Source organism: Drosophila serrata, unplaced genomic scaffold (assembly GCF_035046125.1).
Source record: "Drosophila serrata isolate PLE 108 unplaced genomic scaffold, ASM3504612v1 contig_208, whole genome shotgun sequence".
In the NCBI taxonomy this organism is placed as follows: Eukaryota; Metazoa; Arthropoda; class Insecta; order Diptera; family Drosophilidae; genus Drosophila; species Drosophila serrata.
Genome location: NW_028257106.1, coordinates 324,103 through 348,335, shown reverse-complemented (window position 1 = coordinate 348,335; position 24,233 = coordinate 324,103). Strand labels below are relative to the sequence as shown.

The 24,233-nt window shown below is 40.0% G+C and overlaps 2 long non-coding RNA genes across 2 annotated transcripts; both read left to right on the top strand.

The window, feature by feature from the left end:
* The first annotated feature begins 4,935 nt into the window (after positions 1-4,935).
* On the top strand, positions 4,936-5,450 carry LOC147644252 (uncharacterized). Its single transcript, XR_015270875.1, has 2 exons — positions 4,936-5,233; positions 5,291-5,450. It is a non-coding gene; the product is annotated as an uncharacterized LOC147644252 (long non-coding RNA).
* A 3,750-nt stretch (positions 5,451-9,200) lies between these two features.
* On the top strand, positions 9,201-9,819 carry LOC147644251 (uncharacterized). The gene is made up of 2 exons (XR_015270874.1): positions 9,201-9,599; positions 9,659-9,819. It is a non-coding gene; the product is annotated as an uncharacterized LOC147644251 (long non-coding RNA).
* Positions 9,820-24,233: the final 14,414 nt, after the last annotated feature.

Sequence of the window (24,233 nt, the reverse complement as noted above, 5' to 3'; positions counted from 1 at the left end):
AATATTTCACTAAGAAAAAATATGAAAAGGTAATGGATTTATTAAAGGAATTTAGAGCCGCTTATGACCAAAGTAGGTCAACAACAAAAGAGGCGCAATCCATATTTGAACAAAAGGTAATCAGCTAAAATCATATTTAGAAGAAACATATTTAGAAATTCAAAATGAAAAACGAGAGGCCTTGAGAATAAGAAAAAACAAAATTCATTTCCTCTGGCAAAACATTGCTGGACTTAAAACAAAAATATGATCTTGTAGCCTTGAGGTCGAATTAACCCTTAGCGAGTTAGAATTTGATATTCAGAATATATCATCTGAAGTTAATGAACAGATGAAGGAAAAAGTAGATGTAAAATTGGAGAGTATGAGTAAAATTTCAGATTTACTTATTCTACCAAAAATCGAGGTACCCACATTTGGCGGCGATTCAAAAGAATGGGACCTTTTTCAGGAATTATTCGTTGAATTAATACATTCAAGGGAGAGTCTCAGTACCTCCTTAAAATTCAATTATTTGAAATCGGCCTTAAAAAATTAAGCGCGAAACGTGGTCGCTCATCTTTTAATGGGCTCTGCAGAAAATTACGATGCCGCTTGGGACCTTCTAACCAAGCGGTACGAAAATAATCGTAACATTTTCTCGGAGCAGTTTAATCGGTTGATGGATTTGACAATTTTAAATATTGATTCCGTCAGACAGATCAAATATTTTATTGACACCATTAATGAGGCAATACACATCCTTAAACTCAAGGCCAATCTAACAGATGAGGTGGACGTGTTATTTGCTCATATGGTGCTCAGAAAATTTAATACACATACTCTTCAATTATATGAGAGCCATGTAAAAAAGACCAAGGACATCCAGAAATTATCGGATGTTATGGATTTTTTGGAGCAGCGACTTAGTTCGACTAGTTCTGTACAGAAAGAAAAACCTAAAAATAAAAATTTATCAAAAAACTTTAACTCTCCCAAAAATTTTAATGTTACAAATGGAAATAATGTGCTTAATACAAGTGAAAGGTGCCACATCTGCAAAGTGAAGGGACATTTATTAAACCAATGTTACAAGTTTAGAGGGATGAATCCCACAGAGCGATTAGAAATCGTAAAGAAATTACAAATTTGCACAAGATGTCTTAAACATTCTGACAGTGAAAGATGTACCAGCGAATATTTATGTCCGCAATGTAATAGAAGACATCATTCTATGCTGCATATCAATGCTCAAAAAAGAGAAAAAGTCAATACTTGCGTGACTTCTGCTCAAACGCAGCAAAAATTAAAGTTAAATCGGCTAAAGGCGATTTTGAAATTTTAAGGGCACTAATAGATAGTGGTTCACAAAAAAACCATAATATCACAGGAGGCAGCACAGAATTTAAAGCTGCCAAGAATCAAATCAAAAACTGAAATTAGTGGAATTTCGTCTACAGGAACAAGTGTGTCAAAATACAAAATGAAACTTGTGATAAACGGCTTCAACTCAAAGAAGCCATTGGTGACTGAGGCAATAATATTGCCAAAGTTAATGAAAACCCTGCCTGAAAATGAGATAAATGTAGACAAATCAAAATGGCATAACTTTGCATTAGCTGACCCAGACTTTAATAAGCCAAGTCGATTTGATGTGATTATTGGAGCGGATTTGTATACACATATAGTAAAGAGAGGTTTGGCAAAAATTAATGGGTTGTTATGCCAAAATACGAATTTTGGGTGGATTATCTCTGGGTGCACCAAATCTAAGGGCACCCATTCAATAGTTGCAACTACTATTGAAGTGGAAAACAAAGAAAAATCTGATATTGAAACAGAAATTTGCAAGAATAATTTTATTAATGGAACAAATTTTGTAGGCGCCGCTAGAAAGTTGGATGAACAGTTGGCAGAGGCAATTCAAGAAGATTCCGCAGTTGCATCCAACCTCGGGAAAGAAGGAATTGAGTGGCATTTTATTCTCCCGGCAGGACCTCACTTTGGAGGTATCTGGGAGGCTGGAGTAAAATCAGTCAAATACCATCTTAAACGAGTTATTGGGGACGGAAGTTTGACGTACGTAGAGATGTCAACTTTGTTATGCCAGATTGAAGGAGTTTAGAACTCACGTCCTCTATATTTATCAGACAACGATATAGCAGAGACTGAAGTTCTGACACCAGGTCACTTTCTTATAGGACGACCACCGTTGGAAGTAATTGAACCTATAGAGGAAAATGAAAAAATAGGAAATTTAGACAGGTGGAAATTAATTCAAAAAATTAAAAGAGATTTTTGGGTAAAATGGAAAGAGGACTTTTTGAATACCCTTCAACAGAGATATAAATGGAGAAAAAATATGCCCAATATATAAAAAGGACAAGTAGTTTTGATAAAGAATGAAAATTGTCATCCATCAAGATGGCCATTAGGGAAGGTCGAAGAAATACACAAGGGTAAAGATGAGAAGGTTCGTGTAGTGAAAGTTAAGATGCAAGATGCAAGCATTTCTCGGCCAATCAGTAAGATTTGCCCTCTCATCGGCATAAAAGCTGCCAAATAAAATGAAGAAGAACCCAAACCAAAAAGGTTAACAGGAGGTGGATCTGAGATGTCCAAATATAGATTTAATTAATTTGCCTGATTGCAGGCTCGGACTCTATCATCAGCATACATATATAGGTGAAATTACAGATACGCCGAAAATTGTTCGGAGCCCATTCGAGGCCAAGTATATAAACCATACAGTAGAGATTGATAGACTTGCTAAGAAAATAAAACAGTTAAATGAAAGTCACATCGAATTAAATGGGTTAAATGTTAAATACCTCATTAATTATATGTATAACTAGCTGTACCCTGCCACGTTTCTCTGTGGCATATTGTAGTTAAGAGGGCACTTCTGAATACATCAAGGTTCCGGCAAAATCATTTTCCTGGCATAAGGTGAAGAAGGCAGTCAGAGTTGTCGCTGGCGGATTCAGGACTCTTTCTTGCACATTTCTTTCTGTGAAATAGATACGTTGACCATTCTCCAAATGGACTGCCAAGTGAACTAATGCTGGATAGCGTTCATGAATGTGGAATGAAAAAGTTCTCCATGCAGCCTCGTTGCTGCTTATGCATCTTCCAGCCTGGTATTGAGATATTTCATCGACAACTCGTACTGCATTGCTGTCACCATTTTCTGCCTGAACACCAAAATCTGCCATATCGCTGCCTTTATTCACGTACTTGCAGATATATTTAAGCGATTTTACGGAATTGCAATATTCTACGTTGATGTGCGCTTTGTATGATTTTGACAATAGTGGTGAGTATGGAACCACCCAACGATTGTCTACCTCAATATCACCAATTCTCATGTTTAAAGTTGCCGAAGTCCCTCCATCTTCAGTTGACCGTCTCCTATACAGAGGATATCCATCGTCCCCTGTTACGGTGTTGGCTGTAAATGCTCGAGGATATCGCTTGGAACACTTCCCGTCTACCATTCATGGTGAACATGGGTTGAGGGTACCACATGGGCCATGGATCATGTTCTTGATGACAACTTCATGCAAATCCGTATCAACCTCGGCCCGTGGAATCTCAGCGCATATAACATCGTCGATTTCGTCTGGAGTAATTTTATCATACAGCCAAATCAGTATGTGCGCATGCGGCAATCCTCTCTTCTGCCATTCTACTAAATACATCCAGCACCGCACAGATCCAAAAACTCCATGTTTCACAATAAAATCCATCAGTGACTTGAGCTTTTGTCTGAAAACACGGGCTGTGATATACGATTGTCCAGGAAATAACAGCTGTACTATCTCGTCCCAAGCTGGATTGCATGTGAAGGTGATAAATAAGTCTGTACGGCCGTAGCAACGAACATACTTATGCCTGGGCATCTTGAGCATATTCATGCATGTGGCGTTGACTACCTATGTATGAGGATGGCAAAATCGTTAGCTTTCCAACGTTGGTTGTATTACGGTCATTCATCACAGCATCCCGCAAATGGATATATTCCTCGGACCGAAGGTTCTTCTGATTCAATCGGAGGAACAGCAAATGTTGTTTCAATTTTTGCATACATATCGACAATGTACTGATGAAACAACTGACGACATTTCAATATATGATTGCAATCGGTCCTCCTAACCATTAACCTGTATGAGTAAAAGTTCATCGCGCAGCCGCGTCTCTCGGATGGAGGCCCGTTCTTCGTCAGTCATATTCGTAATCTTACGTCTTTTTACTTCTGTATTGCGAATACGGCGACCCAATCACGACTTCTTTGATGGCATGACTTCGTTTCTTACTGAACCTGAACAAAAAAATAAAATTTTAATCTCCAATTTCTTCTTTCAATATGTTTTGAATGTTTGTCAGGAAATGCTTTGATTCAGCTGGCTGTCTGTAGAGGGCGCAGCAGTAGGGGCACGGGGAAACGCTAAAAAAATTGATATATTCGCAACCGCAGATAAGCTATCAACATCAAAAGTAGACAATAACCGAGCTGGAACCTCAACGCATGTTGTGTAAAAATTTGGGCTTAAACGGTTCAGAACTTTTCAAGTCTATGAAGGATGTAGACACGAACAGAGCATTTTTATATATATAGATTATTGTACTAATTTTGATTATATATTCGTTACGTAAGTGTAATATAAGCAGGCAATGCGATGCAATGGGACCTCTTGCGAGTGGTCACCAGATGTTTGTGTAGATAAGGATATCGGGCAGCGGAAATTTCCCGCTTGTACCTGAGTGGGTTTATCTAAAAATAAATCTATGCGATATTCATGTTAGCCACCTAAGCTAGGACTTTAAGAAAATAAAATCAGTTTGAAATTATAACTCAGCAAATGAAGACGTGTTTTATTTGGCACAGCTCTTTCAATAGTAGTAGTAGGAGTAGTAGCTCTAAACTTTTAACCAGCTTCTATAAAGTATGTGTTTTTCATATAATTAAAATTAATGTATTCACTTAGGCAGTTAAAAAAAGCAAAACCTAAAAAACCTTTCATTTTGAATTTGTAAAATGCAAACAATTTCACATATTATCTAACCTTAATGCTATATTTCCAGGAGATAAACTATGACTCCCCTCGGGGAGGAGTTTCCGTTATCACAGAAAAGGGAGACATAACAACATCTTACCTTTTAATTCAATGTGCTCGAATTTCTGATTCAGGGAAATATTCCTGCTTACCATCAAACGCAAATCCAAAGTCGGTAAATGTCCACATTTTAAAAGGTCAGTCAAGGAAAATCTTTATTATGTATATAAGTAATAATTTTTTGTATTATCTAGGAGACCATCCAGCAGCTGTTCAAAGGGGCAATATATCATTGGCGGATGCATTTTATGTACTTATTTTAACAATTTTGTGCGCATTTGCCTAAGGAATTAAGAATTATTTAATTCAATATGTATTCTTTTATTTTCAAAATAAACAATGTATATAAGCCAACCTGTAGTTTCGGTGGCGGCTTCTCCAAAGTCAATTGGTTGTAACGATCTGTCGTTGTTTGGGTAGCAGAGGGACGAACAAGATACCCCTTAGGAAAATATTTGCTTCAGGCATAGTTTCTGAAAGAGATTCCGACCCGATTTTCCAAGCCAAACACCGCGGATTTATGCCGTAAGTAGTATCTTAATTAGTTTATTACTTGTAGGTGGTTACAAGAAGTAAATCTAACGGAGTGCTTCGGCTACAGCAGTTGGGTTTGTTGGTCGTCGTTCGACTTCGCTCGTCTTGGTTGGCTCTGGTTGTCGTGACGCACCTGTGGAAGAGAGAGAAGAATAACACCGATGCGATCCCGTCCCTAGTGTCGGCTAGGAACCCGATGGTTTGCGGTTGTCAAACCCGGAAGTCATCCGTGAGCAAAGTGGAAGAAGCAATTGTTGGACTCGAAAAGGCATCCACGAAAAAAGTTGTTGTTGGAATCAAAAGTCGTCCCACAGAGATTTTATTAATGGACTCAAAAATCACCCACGAAAGAAAATCACCTAGGGAACTAACTACAATGAAGCCAATAGTAACTTTGCTCCTGACTACTGGATGTTGTCAGACTATCTTATCCAATTTCCGCCCGCCTGAATGCCGAAATACGTCTGTGGTCCGCTTTATATAGAGCTTGGCGCGGTATAGTATACCCGTCGCCTGAGCTAGACTTGCCTCTATAGTGTATCAGCGCCAATCGACACGTTTATATACCTTTTCAGATACAACTTCGATCACTAGGAATTAATACAATAAAAATTTTACTTATTTATGTTCAAAAATAAGTAAGTAATTCCTTCTTTCATTTCATTCATATACTATCAAGCCCGGCGAACTCCGTTTCGCCACCAGATGGCTTCCTTTAATGTAACATGTTGTTTGATGATTAAAAGAGGAAAAATATTGTTTTTTGTTTTATGTTTGAAAACGAAACATTTTATTTCATTTCGTTTTTTGCGGTCGCGAATCCCAAGTCCACCTTCCGCCCAACCGTGTGACGTACGGTACGTTTACGTTATAGATAGACGCGAGAGAAGGGAAATAATTGATATAACGAGAAAAATTAGGATACATTACAAGCTAATTCTACAAGTAATAAGGTTTTTAATTTAGAGAGGCTTTCAATGCCATCAACATATTTAAAGAGGCGATTGTAATCGGTACATAAAACCCTGAATGGTTCATGTACCTCAAACTCTCTCCTACACTGATGTACTACAAAAGGAAAATAAGTTCTAGATGCTAGTCGGGGAACATGGAAATTGAGCTGACCAAGCAGACAGGGGCTCTCCACGTCCCCGTGAATCGTTCCATGGTCAGCTAGGGAGGGAAAATTAACTAAGAGAAGTCTACTTGAGTAAGACGGCAATCTTAAATCAGCATCCCAGGTTAAGCCACGGAGGGCAATCAGATTCAATGCGGTTACTATAGACTCAAAATTGAGGACTCCGAAGGCATAAACCATACTCCAATAAAAGAGTCAATAATGACGTGAAGAGCGTCTTTGTTACATAAGGAGACTACCTTCGATCACAAATTAATGAATCCCAGCAAGTTTGTGGCTTTGTTAACCATCCAAAATATATATTCAGAGAACGAAAGTTTAGGATCTAGTCGGACATCTATATCGTCATCAAGAGAGATTCTTTCCAAAGCGCAGTCGTTAAGCATATATGTGGAAAACAGGGATGTCATCAGTTTGCATTTAGAGCTGTTGAGATGTAAAGAGTTATCGTGACAACACGAGTGAAAGTTGTTAAGATCCAATTGTAACTCTGACTGGCTTGAACTATCCCTATACTGCATACAAAGTTTAACGCCATCAGCATACATAAGTTCTCTAGATTTTGTTAGAACCTGCGGCAGGTCATTGATAAACAGTGTGAATAACAATCGTCTCATGTGGCTACCTTGTGGGCCAATCGGCTAAAGGCGATTTTGAAATTTTAAGGGCACTAATAGATAGTGGCTCACAAAAAACCATAATATCAGAGGAGGCAGCACAGAATTTAAAGCTGCCAAGAATCAAATCAAAAACTGAAATTAGTGGAATTTCGTCTACAGGAACAAGTGTGTCAAAATACAAAATGAAACTTGTGATAAACGGCTTCAACTCAAAGAAGCCATTGGTGACTGAGGCAATAATATTGCCAAAGTTAATGAAAACCCTGCCTGAAAATGAGATAAATGTAGACAAATCAAAATGGCATAACTTTGCATTAGCTGACCCAGACTTTAATAAGCCAAGTCGATTTGATGTGATTATTGGAGCGGATTTGTATACACATATAGTAAAGAGAGGTTTGGCAAAAATTAATGGGTTGTTATGCCAAAATACGAATTTTAGGTGGATTATCTCTGGGTGCACCAAATCTAAGGGCACCCATTCAATAGTTGCAACTACTATTGAAGTGGAAAACAAAGAAAAATCTGATATTGAAACAGAAATTTGCAAGAATAATTTTATTAATGGAACAAATTTTGTAGGCGCCGCTAGAAAGTTGGATGAACAGTTGGCAGAGGCAATTCAAGAAGATTCCGCAGTTGCATCCAACCTCGGGAAAGAAGGAATTGAGTGGCATTTTATTCTCCCGGCAGGACCTCACTTTGGAGGTATCTGGGAGGCTGGAGTAAAATCAGTCAAATACCATCTTAAACGAGTTATTGGGGACGGCAGTTTGACGTACGTAGAGATGTCAACTTTGTTATGCCAGATTGAAAGAGTTTTGAACTCACGTCCTCTATATTTATCAGACAACGATATAGCAGAGACTGAAGTTCTGACACCAGGTCACTTTCTTATAGGACGACCACCGTTGGAAGTAATTGAACCTATAGAGGAAAATGAAAAAATAGGAAATTTAGACAGGTGGAAATTAATTAAAAAAATTAAAAGAAATTTTTGGGTAAAATGGAAAGAGGACTATTTGCATACCCTTCAACAGAGATATAAATGGAGAAAAAATATGCCCAATATATAAAAAGGACAAGTAGTTTTGATAAAGAATGAAAATTGTCATCCATCAAGATGGCCATTAGGGAAGGTCGAAGAAATACACAAGGGTAAAGATGAGAAGGTTCGTGTAGTGAAAGTTAAGATGCAAGATGCAAGCATTTCTCGGCCGATCAGTAAGATTTGCCCTCTCATCGGCATAAAAGCTGCCAAATAAAATGAAGAAGAACCCAAACCAAAAAGGTTAACAAGAGGTGGATCTAAGATGTCCAAATATAGATTTAATTAATTTGCCAGAGGAAGGAATTTTAACTCTAAGGTCTGATTGCAGGCTCGGACTCTATCATCAGCATACATATATAAGTGAAATTACAGATACGCCGAAAATTGTTCGGAGCCCATTCGAGGCCAAGTATATAAACCATACAGTAGAGATTGATAGACTTGCTAAGAAAATAAAACAGTTAAATGAAAGTCACATCGAATTAAATGGGTTAAATGTTAAATACCTCATTAATTATATGTATAATTATTGTACTAATTTTGATTATATATTCGTTACGTAAGTGTAATATAAGCAGGCAATGCGATGCAATGGGACCTCCTGCGAGTGGTCACCAGATGTTTGTGTAGATAAGGATATCGGGCAGCGGAAATTTCCCGCTTGTACCTGAGTGGGTTTATCTAAAAATAAATCTATGCGATATTCATGTTAGCCACCTAAGCTAGGACTTTAAGAAAATAAAATCAGTTTGAAATTATAACTCAGCAAATGAAGACGTGTTTTATTTGGCACAGCTCTTTCAATAGTAGTAGTAGGAGTAGTAGCTCTAAACTTTTAACCAGCTTCTATAAAGTATGTGTTTTTCATATAATTAAAATTAATGTATTCACTTAGGCAGTTAAAAAAAGCAAAACCTAAAAACCTTTCATTTTGAATTTGTAAAATGCAAACAATTTCACATATTATCTAACCTTAATGCTATATTTCCAGGAGATAAACTATGACTCCCCTCGGGGAGGAGTTTCCGTTATCACAGAAAAGGGAGACATAACAACATCTTACCTTTTAATTCAATGTGCTCGAATTTCTGATTCAGGGAAATATTCCTGCTTACCATCAAACGCAAATCCAAAGTCGGTAAATGTCCACATTTTAAAAGGTCAGTCAAGGAAAATCTTTTAAATATGTATATAAATAATAATTTTTTGTATTATCTAGGAGACCATCCAGCAGCTGTTCAAAGGGGCAATATATCATTGGCGGATGCATTTTATGTACTTATTTTAACAATTTTGTGCGCATTTGCCTAAGAAATTAAGAACTTAATTATTTAATTCAATATGTATTCTTTTATTTTCAAAATAAACAATGTATATAAGCCAACCTGTAGTTTCGGTGGCGGCTTCTCCAAAGTCAATTAGTTGTAACGATCTGTCGTTGTTTAGGTAGCAGAGGGACGAACAAGATACCTCTTAGGAAAATATTTGCTTCAGGCATAGTTTCTGAAAGAGATTCCGACCCGATTTTCCAAGCCAAACACCGCGGATTTATGCCGTAAGTAGTAGTTAATTAGTTTATTACTTGTAGGTGGTTACAAGAAGTAAATCTAACGGAGTGCTTCGGCTACAGCAGTTGGGTTTGTTGGTCGTCGTTCGACTTCGCTCGTCTTGGTTGGCTCTGGTTGTCGTGACGCACCTGTGGAAGAGAGAGAAGAATAACACCGGTGCGATCCCGTCCGCAGTGTCGGCTAGGAACCCGATGGTTTGCGGTTGTCAGACCCGGAAGTCATCCGCGAGCAAAGTGGAAGAAGCAATTGTTGGACTCGAAAAGTCATCCACGAAAGAAGTTGTTGTTGGAATCAAAAGTCGTCCCACAGAGACTCAAAAATCACCCACGAAAGAAAATCACCTAGGGAACTAACTACAATGAAGCCTTTGCCCTTTGCTCCTGACTACTGGATGTTGTAAGCCTATCTTATCCAATTTCCGCCCGCCTGAATGCCGAAATACGTCTGTGGTCCGCTTTATATAGAGCTTGAGCTAGACTTGCCTCTATAGTGTATCAGCGCCAATCGACACGTTTATATACCTTTTCAGATACAACTTCGATCACTAGGAATTAATACAATAAAAATTTTACTTATTTATGTTCAAAAATATGTAAGTAATTCCTTCTTTCATTTCATTCATATACTATCAAGCCCGGCGAACTCCGTTTCGCCACCAGATGGCTTCCTTTAATGTAACATTTTGTTTGGTGATTAAAAGAGGAAAAATATTGTTTTTTGTTTTATGTTTGAAAACGAAACATTTTATTTCATTTCGTTTTTTCGGTCGCGAATCCCAAGTCCACCTTCCGCCCAACCGTGTGACGTACGGTACGTTTACGAAATAGATAGACGCGAGGGACGGGAAATAATTGATATAACGAGAAAAATTAGGATACATTACAAGCTAATTCTACAAGTAATAAGGTTTTTAATTTAGAGAGGCTTTCAATGCCATCAACATACTTAAAGAGGCGATTGTAATCGGTACATAAAACCCTGAATGGTTCATGTACCTCAAACTCTCTCCTACACTGATGTACTACAAAAGGAAAATAAGTTCTAGATGTTAGTCGGGGAACATGGAAATTGAGCTGACCAAGCAGACAGGGGCTCTCCACGTCCCCGTGAATCGTTCCACGGTCAGCTAGGGAGGGAAAATTAACTAAGAGAAGTCTACTTGAGTAAGACGGCAATCTTAAATCAGCATCCCAAGTTAAGCCACGGAGGGCAATCAGATTCAATGCGGTTACTATAGACTCAAAATTGAGGACTCCAAAGGCATGAACCATACTCCAATAAAAGAGTCAATAATGACGTGAAGAGCGTCTTTGTTACATAAGGAGACCACCTTCGATCACAAATTAATGAATCCCAGCAAGTTTGTGGCTTTGTTAACCATCCAAAATATATATTCAGAGAACGAAAGTTTAGGATCTAGTCGGACATCTATATCGTCATCAAGAGAGATTCTTTCCAAAGCGCAGTCGTTAAGCATATATGTGGAAAACAGGGATGTCATCAGTTTGCATTTAGAGCTGTTGAGATGTAAAGAGTTATCGTGACAACACGAGTGAAAGTTGTTAAGATCCAATTGTAACTCTGACTGGCTTGAACTATCCCTATACTGCACACAAAGTTTAACGCCATCAGCATACATAAGTTCTCTAGATTTTGTTAGAACCTGCGGCAGGTCATTGATAAACAGTGTGAATAACAATCGTCTCATGTGGCTACCTTGTGGGGCGCCACACGTGACACTGAGGCTAACGGATAGAGCATTTTTGAACATAACCTTTTGAGTCCTGTCACTAAGATAACTTAAAATCCACATAAGAAGATCACCAGGAAATCCTAAAGAATCGAGTTTCCTTACAAGAAGGGATTGATTAACCGTTTCGAAAGCTTTACTAAATGCCAAGTAGATCACATCGCTTTAAAGGTTACATTGAAAGCCTCCATTAACAAATGAGATAAGTTGCAAAGGATCAGTTGTGTTTGATCTTCGCCTCATAAAACCACGCTAATATGGAAAAATGACGGATCTGCATAAGTGTTGCAAGTGAGGAGTGATTACGTTCTCGAAGACTTTAGGGATTGTCGATAACTTACAGATACCCCTATAGTTACTGCCATCCGATTTGCTACCTTTTTTGTGGAGAGGAATAACAAAAGATTCCTATCAAATAAGGGGAATTCTGTGGATTCTAAAGATGAGGTAAACAACTTAAGAAGGGGGAGACACAGAGCCTCGGCACATATCTTAGCACGCAGCCTGGTATTCCATTGGGACCTGGTGAATAAATTGGCTTAACATGATTGTTTATGGGGAAGACAACGAATTTGCCACCCTTAAGCAATAATAATACGCACGAATAGGTTATTATATTCTGTGTATATTTTCGTTTTCACTTCTCTGGTCGGAGCTGCAACTACCGACCGAATTATTGACTTCAACATATATAATCTAAAAATGTAGCTTAGCATAGATAAGGCAACAGAAGAAGAAGAAAGAGAGAAATAGATAAACAAAAAGAAGAGCTAAGAGCGCAGCAGGTGCAGCCATACACCCATGCGCGCATGATTAGGCGCTAGCGGTCTGTTTCGAACATACTCCCCCCGTTGGAAGAGGTACTGTTTCAACTTCATCGGCATCGTGGGGCAGAACGGCTAGCTTTGCGATTTTGTGGCCTCCAATTGGCCAACAACTTTTCAAGAAGGCAGCTGGCTTTCCTACGGCAGCAAGTGTGTCACCATCAAAATGATTCGTAGGATCCTTGACGACGGCAGCTGAGACAGACTGAGGAGTTGACGCACTCGGCAGCCCTCCAGACACGATCCAACCAAGTTTGGTGTTCTGAAGGGTTGGCAACGCGCTACCCAAATGAATTTGTCCCGTAGCCATTATTAATTATGAGATCTATTCGATCTGATCGATTGAAGTGAGGATCAGCGAGCGATATATTTTCCGGAATTTTCCATGATGTGGCATTTATGTTGAAATGAGGCTGATAATCAGCGATACTGTCAGTCACAACCGCGGAGAATGAGGCACGATAGTTTGCATCCTGGGATTGCGCTAGAATGTCGACTGCCATATCAGAATTCAAAGAGGATTCCCCAATGCCAGAGACTTGCGTTTTCAACTTTCGATAATTCAAATTTAGTTGATTCGCTAGACGAGACGTTATGAAGTTTAGTTGAGACGCCGAGTCTAAGATTGCTAGCAAAGGCATAAATTCTCCAGCCTTGTTTCTCAAATATATGATCGCGGTTGGAAGCAACACGTAATCAACAGGCAAAATATCTGTGGGGCTTGGTGGAGGGTTCGATGAACGGTGATTAGGTTGGAATGATGAATGCGATGATGAATGCGATGATAAATGTGATGATGAATGTGATGATGCTAATGCTGATGAAAATGATGTTGATGGCTGAGAGTTGGGAAATGGATCGGATGATAGAGATGAGGTGGTGGATGGTACAGATGGGTCCTGATTAAAATGCAACAATGAGTGGTGCTTCATTCGTCAGTATCTGCAGTGCGTTGACTTGCATTGCTGCAAACTATGCCCCTTGCGCAAACAGTTGAGGCACAGATGCAACTTCTATGCTTCTCTAAATCGAAGATTCGCGCTCAAATTTAGAAATCGAGAGCATTTTGGCAAATAATGATCCCTCGCATCACAAAACGTACATAGGGGAAGATTTGAGCTACCAACTGAAGCAATGAAGCTATACCCATGCAGGGCTTTTCCCACCTGCCGACTTGGTGTTTGCGTTACCAAGGCTTGATCCGAATTTTCCATAATCCTACACCTCCTTTCACTCCATAAAATCCCACGTAGCTAGGTTGTTGATGGACAAATCCTCTTCCCATTTTTCCCGCGTCCTCTGATCGAGCTTCCGTGCGACGATGTGAATCAGCAATCCGTCCAAGATTTGTTGCGTAGTGGCCAGGGTACGGATTGCTCGCAGATGCGAATTCATGCAATCGCTTAACTCACGAAGACCCTTGGCTGATCCCTTCTCGACACCTTTTAGCCCAAATATTGCCTGTACGTGTGCCTGAAAATGGAGAACTTTATTATCAAATCGATTTGTAAGTAAATCCAAAGCCTTTTTATAATTGGCATTCGAGGGCTCAAGCGAACGTATGGTCTCTAGAGCCGCACCGCCTAAACTTGACCTTAGATATTGTAATTTCTCAATATCACTAAGTTCTACATCATTTCCAATGACCGTGCTGAACGTTGCAATAAAATCCGGCCAATCAGAGTAGGATCCATGGAACCGAGCTATCTCCAAAATTGGCAACCGAGGCTTCCTAGATCGGAAAGAAAGATCCGGATGATTAAAATTGTCTATGGAAGTTGAATTTGCAGCGGTTGCAGCCGGCAATTGAGATTTGCGAAGCGCCGCTAAACCTCGATTTATCTTCGCCTTCACATCCATGAACGCCGTGGAGAACTCAATCCGATGGTCGCTTGCTATCTCCGAAAAGTCAAATTTTCCAGCGAAGTCTGTGCGGAATTAAAGGCCAAATTTAATGAATTAATCCACTCCAGTCGCGCCAGTAAATCAGCTTCATCAAACTGATCTACAGTCTCCGGATTTATATAATAATTCATCGAGGGATTGGGCCTTGGCTCGGTAGAAGTCCACGTCACTTAGCGGCTCATTTTTATGCGGAACCGAGTTTTCCGTGTTAGACATCTTTATTTTCTCACGCGAAAAGAATTAATAAAGAGAAAATGTCTGACCGCTTCGGTATATAGGAACCCGTTTAGTTTTCACCGCGCAAATTAGAGGTTAATCAGCGTCACCGAGATGCAACGGAACCTCGACAATGTTGTTGTTGCAATTGTCTGCCTCGAAACAACGGAGTTTTGGCACACGCACGTCTATGCTATATATGCATAGGTATATATATATGTTCAGTAGGCGCTATTAACGACGCTTAAGCGCGAGCGACCTTTCTATACAATATTTGGCACAACACAGCTTTTGTTTATCAGCGCGATTTAACCGAAAATCAGCGGACGGCTATATTCACTCAGCTTGTTATGTACAAGGTATGTGTGTATGTGAGTTTGCTTGTGTGCTTATGACCGAATGCCAGTAAGCGACAGCGAAGCAAAGCGATTTGTTTAAACGATATTAAACAACGAACACCGGGTTGCAGGCTCCGAACCAAAGAATCACGTCGGGGTCACCAAAATGTTTATGGGGAAGACAACGAATTTGCCACCCTTAAGCAATAATAATACGCACGAATAGGTTATTATATTCTGTGTATATTTTCGTTTTCACTTCTCTGGTCGGAGCTGCAACTACCGACCGAATTATTGACTTCAACATATATAATCTAAAAATGTAGCTTAGCATAGATAAGGCGACAGAAGAAGAGAGAGAGAGAAATAGATAAACAAAGAGAAGAGCTAAGAGCGCAGCAGGTGCAGCCAGCGTAGAAAAGAATATATCTGACTTGAACTTGAGAGAGATATGGACGTTGATGCACTACGGTCAGAACATTCAAGTGGCCCGTATGACACCAGGCACGTGCCTGTTTGGGTTAGGTGTTAGTAGACCCGATGGCAATTATAGGACAGAATACGAGGAAATTGACTATCAGCGTGCTGCCAGGTTGTTTGCTTGCATGTTTACTAAATGTGATAGTATGAAAAATTTTAATTTGGGAAGGATATTTACATTGGCGATTTGTGTGTACAAATCATTATAATTTGCACATAAGACTCTAAAAGGTTCATGCAGCTCGAACGAGGTTCCAAAGTGGCGCAACACTAATGGGATATAGGATCTAGTACTACATGGTACATGGAAATTAAGCTGACTCAACAAGTCAGCACTTTCCACATCACCATGGATAAGGTTAAAAATAAAGGTTATCCCTAGCATCGTTCTACGATTGGCTAAAGACGGCAAGTTTATTAATAGGAGTCTACTAGAGTTGGAAGGTAATCTTTGGTTTGCATCCCAATTTAAATATTATAATTTTCACATAACTCTCTAAAAGGTTCATGCAGTTCAAAGGAGGTTCTACAGTGGCGCAACACTAATGGAATATAGGATCTAGTAGTTCTAAATGGACTAACCAAGTCAGCACTTTCCTCATCACCATGGATAAGGTTATTCCTAGCATCGTTCTAAGATTGTCTAAGGACGGTAAATTTATTAATAGGAGTCTGTTACAGTAGGAAGGTAATCTTTGGTTTGCATCCCAATTTAAACCGCGTACAGCGAAAAGTAAAATGTTCTTTTGAAACGACTTGATGCGGTTGCTATGGACGCCGTACTAGGGGTATAAACGCAGCATCCATATTCTAAGATAGGACTAAATAAAAAAGTATATAAGGATTTAGTAACATAGGGGTCATTGAATTCCTTGAACCACCGTTTAATAAATCCAAGCACACCCCTGACTCTATTCACCATAGACAAGTCAAGTTTTGGGTCCAAACGGATCGATTGCATTTCGAGCCGTTTAAGTTTAATAAGTTTACACGGCACCATGTTTGAATATTATTAAGATCTGTTTGTAAATCCGACTGGCAGACAACGTCATTGTATTGCACGCAAAGCTAGACGTCATCCGCGTACATAAGCATTCTGAAGTTAGTCAAGACTTTGGGCAGGTCATTTATAAATAATGTAAACAATAATTTGGGACCCAATGGCTTCCTTGCGGGACGCCAGATGTAACCCTTAGAACATTGGATAAATTATTCTTAAAGAGGACCTTTTGCGTCCTGCCATTCAAATAACTTGAGATCCAACTAAAAATGTCACTTGGAAAACCCATTAGATCGAGTTTTCTTACGAGGAGAGAATCGTTAACAAAGTCGAAATCAGTATAGATTACATCTGTCTCAAAATTTTTATGGAAGCCCTTTATAATACAGGAAGAGAGCTCCAAAAAATTTGTTGTTGTTGATCTTCGCTTAATAAAACCATGTTGAAATGGAGAAATAACTGATCTACAAAGGTGCTTCAAGAGTGGAGAGGAATAATAAACGATTCCTTCCAAATAATGGGGAAATGGGAGGTTTCTAAGGATAAGGTAAACAATTTCAGAAGGGGATAGCACAAGGCGTCAGCACAATACCTGAGCACACAGCCTGGAATTCAGTCGGGACCTGGCGAATAAGCTGGCTTGAAACGGCGAAGATCTAAAAGAAGAGAGCTGTCGTTTAGGCTAGGACAGAAAATTAAGTTTGATTTGGGATTGTCGTAAGAATAAGTCTGGTGTAAATTCGAAGAGCTTGAATAAGTTTGAAAAAACAGCGAAAATAGATCGGCTATTACCTGATCATTATTTGCGGTAGTATTTTTAAATGACAGCGAGGAAGGATTTGTTTTAGGCTTACATTTAGTGTTAACAAAATTATAATCATGGTTTGGGTCCTGTGAGAACTCGGCCCTACAACGAGTTAAATAGTTTTTATAGCACTGCGCGTTCAGCACGGTAAAGTTTGACCGAGTTGATAAATAATATGAAATGGCAGATTGAGAGCCGGTGAATTTAAATTTAGCATACAGCCAAATTTTTTATTTTTTAGTCAGCTCAACTCAAACGAATGCATGGTATTGTACAAAATATCCACGGCAACTGCCATGTAAGTGCAATTGTATAGATTTGACCAATTGAATTCGTATATAAAATAATTCACCCGTTCAAAGCCCGTCTTCCGAAAACATAGGACTTTTTTGGCGGGACGGTCAGATATATTCTGTACGTCAGACCCAATATCAAGAGTCACATGGAAAGTTGGATGATACGGATCTTCGGGCTGCGTCAGAGGCGCCACCCTGGCTAAACTGACTCTCGAAGGATCAGAGACGAAACAAAGATCGAGCAAGCGCTGTAAGGAATTTCGCACATGGTTGACATGAGACAGCGAAATATCGAAAAATCCAGCGATAAAGTCATGTTGTGTAGAAGTTAGGAAAGTATTGGTGGAATTATTTAAGCACCAAATAGCACCAGAGATATTTAAATCACCTAGGACAACCAACTGGTCTCTATCCAAGAGTCTACTGGAAACCATCTGAATAGCGGAAAAGTGATTCCAATAAATAGGAAATTTCGACAATGGAGGTATGTAGAAACAGGTAATAAAAATGGAGCTACCTTTCATAGATAGCTTTAGTTCAACATCGTTGGATTCCTCGAAAGTTAATAGTTTTGACGTAACTTAGGAATCCACCGCTATAAGAACTCCACCCCCTGTGAACACGTCTTAAAAAACTTCGGAGCTCCGAATCTCAGGCTTTAACCAGGTTTCTGTGAGCACAATAACCTGAGATGCAAAAGAAAGGCTATCAGAATACAACTTAGGAAGCTTACTACGTAAGCCTCTTCCATTCTGATAGGAAATACCTAGGGAGTAGGTTAGTTTTTTGGGTCGGGATTGGAAGACGTAGAAGGCGCAGTGGTATGATCAGGCCTGGGAAGAGTTATTCCTACAGGCCGCTTTTTCTTTATCATCGCTTCGAATTCCTTAACATTAACGTACTCTGGCCAGAAGTTGGTGGAGCAAATATTGTTAAAGAGCTTGTTAGGGACATTTATTTTGAAGGATGAAATATCCCTATCGTAAGAAAATTTAAACTTTTCCACCTTTATCTTTATTTATCGGCTCTGGTGTTGCCTTGTATAAAGGCGAGAACATCTTCCGATGTTTGATCAGGGGAGAGCCGCGAGACAAAAATATGTCTCGTCGGTGAAACCATTTTCGACTGGTATTCTGGGTCTAACACCCAGGTACGATGTATCAGTATTCACGGGGCCTTGATGGGTCAATATTTCCGACCTTCCAGGGGACAAAACAGAAATAGGCGGCGGTGCGGGCATTCCGGCGGCGCATTCGGGAAACGAACCTAGCGCTCGATCTCAGCACTTTTGGAATTAATGCTGAGGTCGAGGGCTGTGCCGAGGGAGGCTGCTGCTTAAAGCCCGTTGCAGGCAGTTGGGGTCCGTCTACGTGCTGCCCACCAAGAGCAGTTTTTTTTTGCGCCTCGGAGACTCGTTTAATACCGTAAGGCTATTAAATTGGATGTCCAGCGCTAAGAACATTTCAACCGTTTTACGAAAACTCGTTAAAATGACCTTAAAACCGTTTTTGGTTTGCCGCATGAAAGACATCATTTTGTTTTTTATTCACTTCGTCCACCGTCCGAGCTGCAACACCGATACACTTGGCTAGATAAATAACAAAAAGCTTAAGCTGTTGCGACGGCGGAAACAAAAGCATAACGAAGAAGGCACAAGAAGGAATGCAAAAAATGAAATATAGAATACTAACTTGAAAAGAGGGAGACTAGTTTGCGTAGAATGGACATGGTTATATCGAATCAACTGTAGATGCTGATCAAGAATATATACTTTATATGGTCGGAGATGACTCCTTCAATGCGTTGCAAACTTCTGACTGAAATAATAATACAAGGCAAGGGTATAATAATGATGAGTAAAATAAACGCAGCATTTGACATAAATAAAACCTCACTAAGCTTGAAGTTAATTTTGTCATGCTCTCCATTATTCAGTCCTAGCTTCCGTCTTCTCTTACAAATCTTCAAGCAGATAAGCCGAGCTAATTAACAATATTAGAACTACATAAATAAAGTGTGTGTTTGTCTCTATTGGACTTTTAGGCAAATAATTATATTTTCCGGTCATCAAAGGCCAAAAATTCACACCGTATGTTGCGCCTTAAGTCATTCAATGCATAACGATAAAGCAAAGTCGACTTATTAACAACTCAAAATGTTTGATAGATTATGAAACCAGCACGACGAAAGGACAATCACACACAATAGATCTATTACCTTAAGCTTGACTTTGTCGATCATATTTCGTCTATGGTAAATAGAGCCAGGGAGAGTTGTTAAACGGAGGTCGTATTAATTCAATGACCCCTATGTTTCTAAATCCTTATATCTGTCTTTAGTTCGTGCTATCTTAGTAAACGAATCAAATCGGTTCAAAAGAACTTTTTACTTTTCGCTCTACGCGGTTTAAGTTGGGATGCAAACCAAAGATTACCTTCTTCTCTAATAGACTCCTCCTAATTAACTTAACATCGTTAGCCAACCGTAGAACTATGCTTAGCATAACCTGTATCTATAATCTCATTTATAGTGACGTGGAAAGTGCAGACTTTCTGAGTCAGCTCAATTTCCGCGTACCAAGTAGAAATACTAGATCCTATATACCTTTAGTGTTGCGCCACTGTAGAACCACCTTTGACTTAATAATAAAGCATTTTAAGTATTTTGTGCAAAATATAATGATTTGTACACACTAATCTGTAACGTAGATGGTCTTCCTAAACTAAAAACTTTAATTCTAACCCACTAAGTACATATGCAGGCAAGCAATCTGGCAATCCATTATTCTAGGATAAGGATGAAGCAAAAGTTTGGTCGGGCTGCCTAATTTGTAAGAATATATAGCATAGCTTAAAGCCAGAAGCGCCGACCACGTATGCCGCAACGCCAAATACAAATCATCGCTCTGTAGCCTTGGGAGTATGTACGTGGACTCGAGTACTCAAAATAGTTTTTGTCACTGCCGTCACTGGTCTAATTACGCTGAAGCGTCAGCTTCAGTCCCATTCGGGAAAGCTTCTTGTCAACCACCGCCAAATCCACTTTATTTGCAAAATTTTCTGCCTGCCAAAATCGGAATCCCTGCGGGACGACACCTATGACCTGATGTGTGAATATATTTACAGCTGGGCTGTTCTGCTGGTTCACCGTTGTGAAACCTATGGCCTGCAGGGATTGAAACTAATTTCCAGTAGTTTTGTTTGAATCGAGAAATTGTCTGTTTTCTATGCTTTGGAATAGATTCTTGACTTCCGTTAAAGGTCAAGCTACGTTGTTGGTCATATGTAAAGCACCTTGGTCACAATCTTATAACCGCGTTTCCTTGAGGCATGTGCGCCGCACTTTTCGAATTTTCTAGTGCCTTTGCCTTCTCGTCTGAAGAGCATAAGTTCCGTCTTAGTGGGAGTGATACCTAGTCCGCAGGTTTTTGTCCATTTATTTAAGCGACCCAGCGCATCTGTCATTATTTCGCTAATAACGTCAGGTTATGGTCCTGATACTAGCAGTACTACGTCGTATGCGTATGCAACTGCTTTAACTCCACCCGTATTGAGATCTGTCAATATAACGTTCATATTTTTGAGCCAGAGTAGGGGCGATAGGACCCCGCCGTAGGTGTGCCTCTCTTCACAGTCCGCGGGAGGTGAGTGCCAGGTGAAGTCCAGGGGTCTCTCTAGTGTCTTCAGGACGAAGGAGGTGAGACTTAGTGGTCCATAATCCTTTGCTTGGATGTGCCCCCTTCTGCCCGGTTTCGGTATAAATATGACTATTGCTTCCCTTCACAAGAAGAACGAAGATACCACCCTTCAACATGACCAGCGTAAACGGCATGGAACCAAAACTATCGGAGCGAGCAAACTGTCTAAACGTTAAAGCTCTCATGGAAAGAAAACATTGCAGAAAGAGTAAGGCAAGCATTGCATTCTACTCCTGCAGGAAAATGTTTGGGAACAATTGGCTCTACTCAGCAGTGGTACGGCCAATACTAACTTACGGAGCCCTAGTATGGTGGCCGGCACTAACTAGGGCTTACAACAGAACGAAGCTGACACAGATACAACGAGCATGAGAGCGGGTGCAATGCGCTCATGTCCCGCGGCTGCCCTCAATGCTATCCTGAATATAATGCCGATAGAACTGTTCGTGAAGGACATTGCAGCACAGAGCTGAAGGCAAGCAATTGCTGGAGGGAATACGGCGAATACGGGAACGCATTCTCGAACTCATATCTACACTGAGAATTGGGAGAATTAAAAAGGCTTTCAATCTCGCAAACTCAGCGACGGTCTTTCAGGCTGAGTTACTAGCCATAAGTGAAGCAGTCGAACTCTCCTTCAGACAATACCCCAGGGACACCAGAGTGCGGATCTATTCGGATAGCCACGCGGCTATAAAATCCCTAACTGCCGTGAAGAAAACTCACGGCTTGCTGATATTAATGAGGTACAAGTAACCTGGGTACCGGGACACAACGAAGTCCCGGGAAATGACAAGGCTCGGCAGGGATCAGACTTCGAATTACCGATCTCCCTAAACGCGATCCAGACAAGGATCCATGACCACTTCAAGCAGATAGCTAACAATGAATGGCTAAGTAAGAGTGAGCACAGAAGGTCAAAAGAATGTTGGCCGAGGTACGACAAAAAACAAACCAGTGAACTGCTATCCAAAAGCAAACGGGATATCAGCAGGATCACGGCAGTCACCACGGGACATTTGGCGACCGGATTGCATGCAATGAAGATGAGACTGCCACACAATACAATCTGAAGAAGCTGCAAGCAAACTACAGAGCAAGAGACACCGGAACATCTGCTCTGCTTCTGCCCAGCGCTTAATCATATCAGACTTCGCCACTTTGGTGCCTACCAGATGGAGTCACTGGGAAGTATAGGAAAGCTGAAAGTTTCGGCAATCCTGGGTTTCCTTACTGACTCTGATTGGTACTGATGGTGATCAGGACCACCAATAAAAAACAGAGGAAGTGGAACAAAAAGGAGCTTAGCTCTAATTGGAGGCCCTAGTATTGGGCCTCACCACTGTAACCTAAACTTGCCTTCTAGTACTGATGGTGATCAGGACCACCAACAACAGAGGGAGTGGAACAAAAAGGAGCTTAGCTCTAATTGGAGGCCCTATTATTGTTCCAGTAGACCGGTTACCGGTGCCGTGCGTCTAGTCAGAACATACCCATTAGTACCAAAATTCCTTTCCTGTCCGATTCCTGGTGCCTTGCTCTAAAAACAAAAACAAATCTCATGGGTTTCGGTAAGAGAACTCCGAAACATAGTAGGCAATGAAAATTCGAATACTGCCAAACAATTAATTGTTGTTTTTGAAGGAATTCGGAGCAGTGGTTCCGAAATTAGATTGAGATGATGAAAAATATTATTTAACGAAAAAAAAAGAATCGATAGTCTCGTTAGTGAAATCGATTTTTTCACAGCTCTAATGACAGCTGAAGTATTCACAAGTGTTTTCCAATGTAATTTATTAAATATTGCTAAGTGACTTATTTGTATTCAGTTAATAAATTCATTTACAGAATTGCTTTTGAACCTGGACTCTTTTTTAATATTTGTTTTCTTCTTAATTGGGGTATATATTTAATATTGTCCATTTGATTCTAATATCCATATGTGTATACATATGAATTTTAATTATAGATTGACGAGGCAACAGCCGGAAGGAAAGACACGTAACATACTTTTAGGGGAAATGCAAAAAGTTATGCTAAGAAAAATTGTGGTAATCATTGAACAAATTTTAAAGTTTTTTAAATGAATAAATAAATTAAAAAATGTAGAAAACAGGCGCCAGGAAAAGAAGCCAAAGCCAACAAATCCACTACGCTATCGTCTAGCGCTAAGCCAGCATGCAAGTCCGAAAGTAAAAACTGCCTCAGCGTTCCACTCCTAAAGGAAGGGATCCATCGACAAGTCCGAAGACCACACCTCGAACTGTCATTTCCCAACCGTTGGGGAAAGCACCTGGCCAATCTTCGCTCGCAATAAAGCCAGAGAATCCCTCCACTTTCGGAAATGAGTTACTAAGGGTGACACGCGCAATTAGCAAGAAAATGGCATCCTCAGACCAGCCAACGACCGCAACCCAGCCAACGGCCTCGCTTACGAATTACGATTTCACTTCGGCGTGGTAAGCGCTTCAAGACCGTTTCCCAAATAAACGACTTCTATACAACAGCTAACTCAAGCTCTTTTTTAACTTGAGTTCCATATTCCAAGAGTCTAGTCAGGCTCTATAGGAGCTGCAGTCCACGATGCAAGGGTTTTTAACAGCGTTACCACATTCCCATATATCCAATGACAAGTGAGATTGTCTGCTGACTTTATTGTGCGCAAGTAACCTATGAGAACAATTGAACTATGGGAAGAAATTAATGAATGAAACTGACTCTTGCCGGATCAGTGACAAAACAAAGATCGAACAAGCGCTGTAAGGAATTTCGTACCTGGTTGACTTAAGACAGCGAAATGTCAAAGAATCCAGCTATAAAGTCATGTCGTGTAGAAGCACTAAGCAAGAAACACATAGAGGTGTCAAACAGTACCAAAAAGTACTATCACAAAAACGGCTGAGCCTGGAACCCCA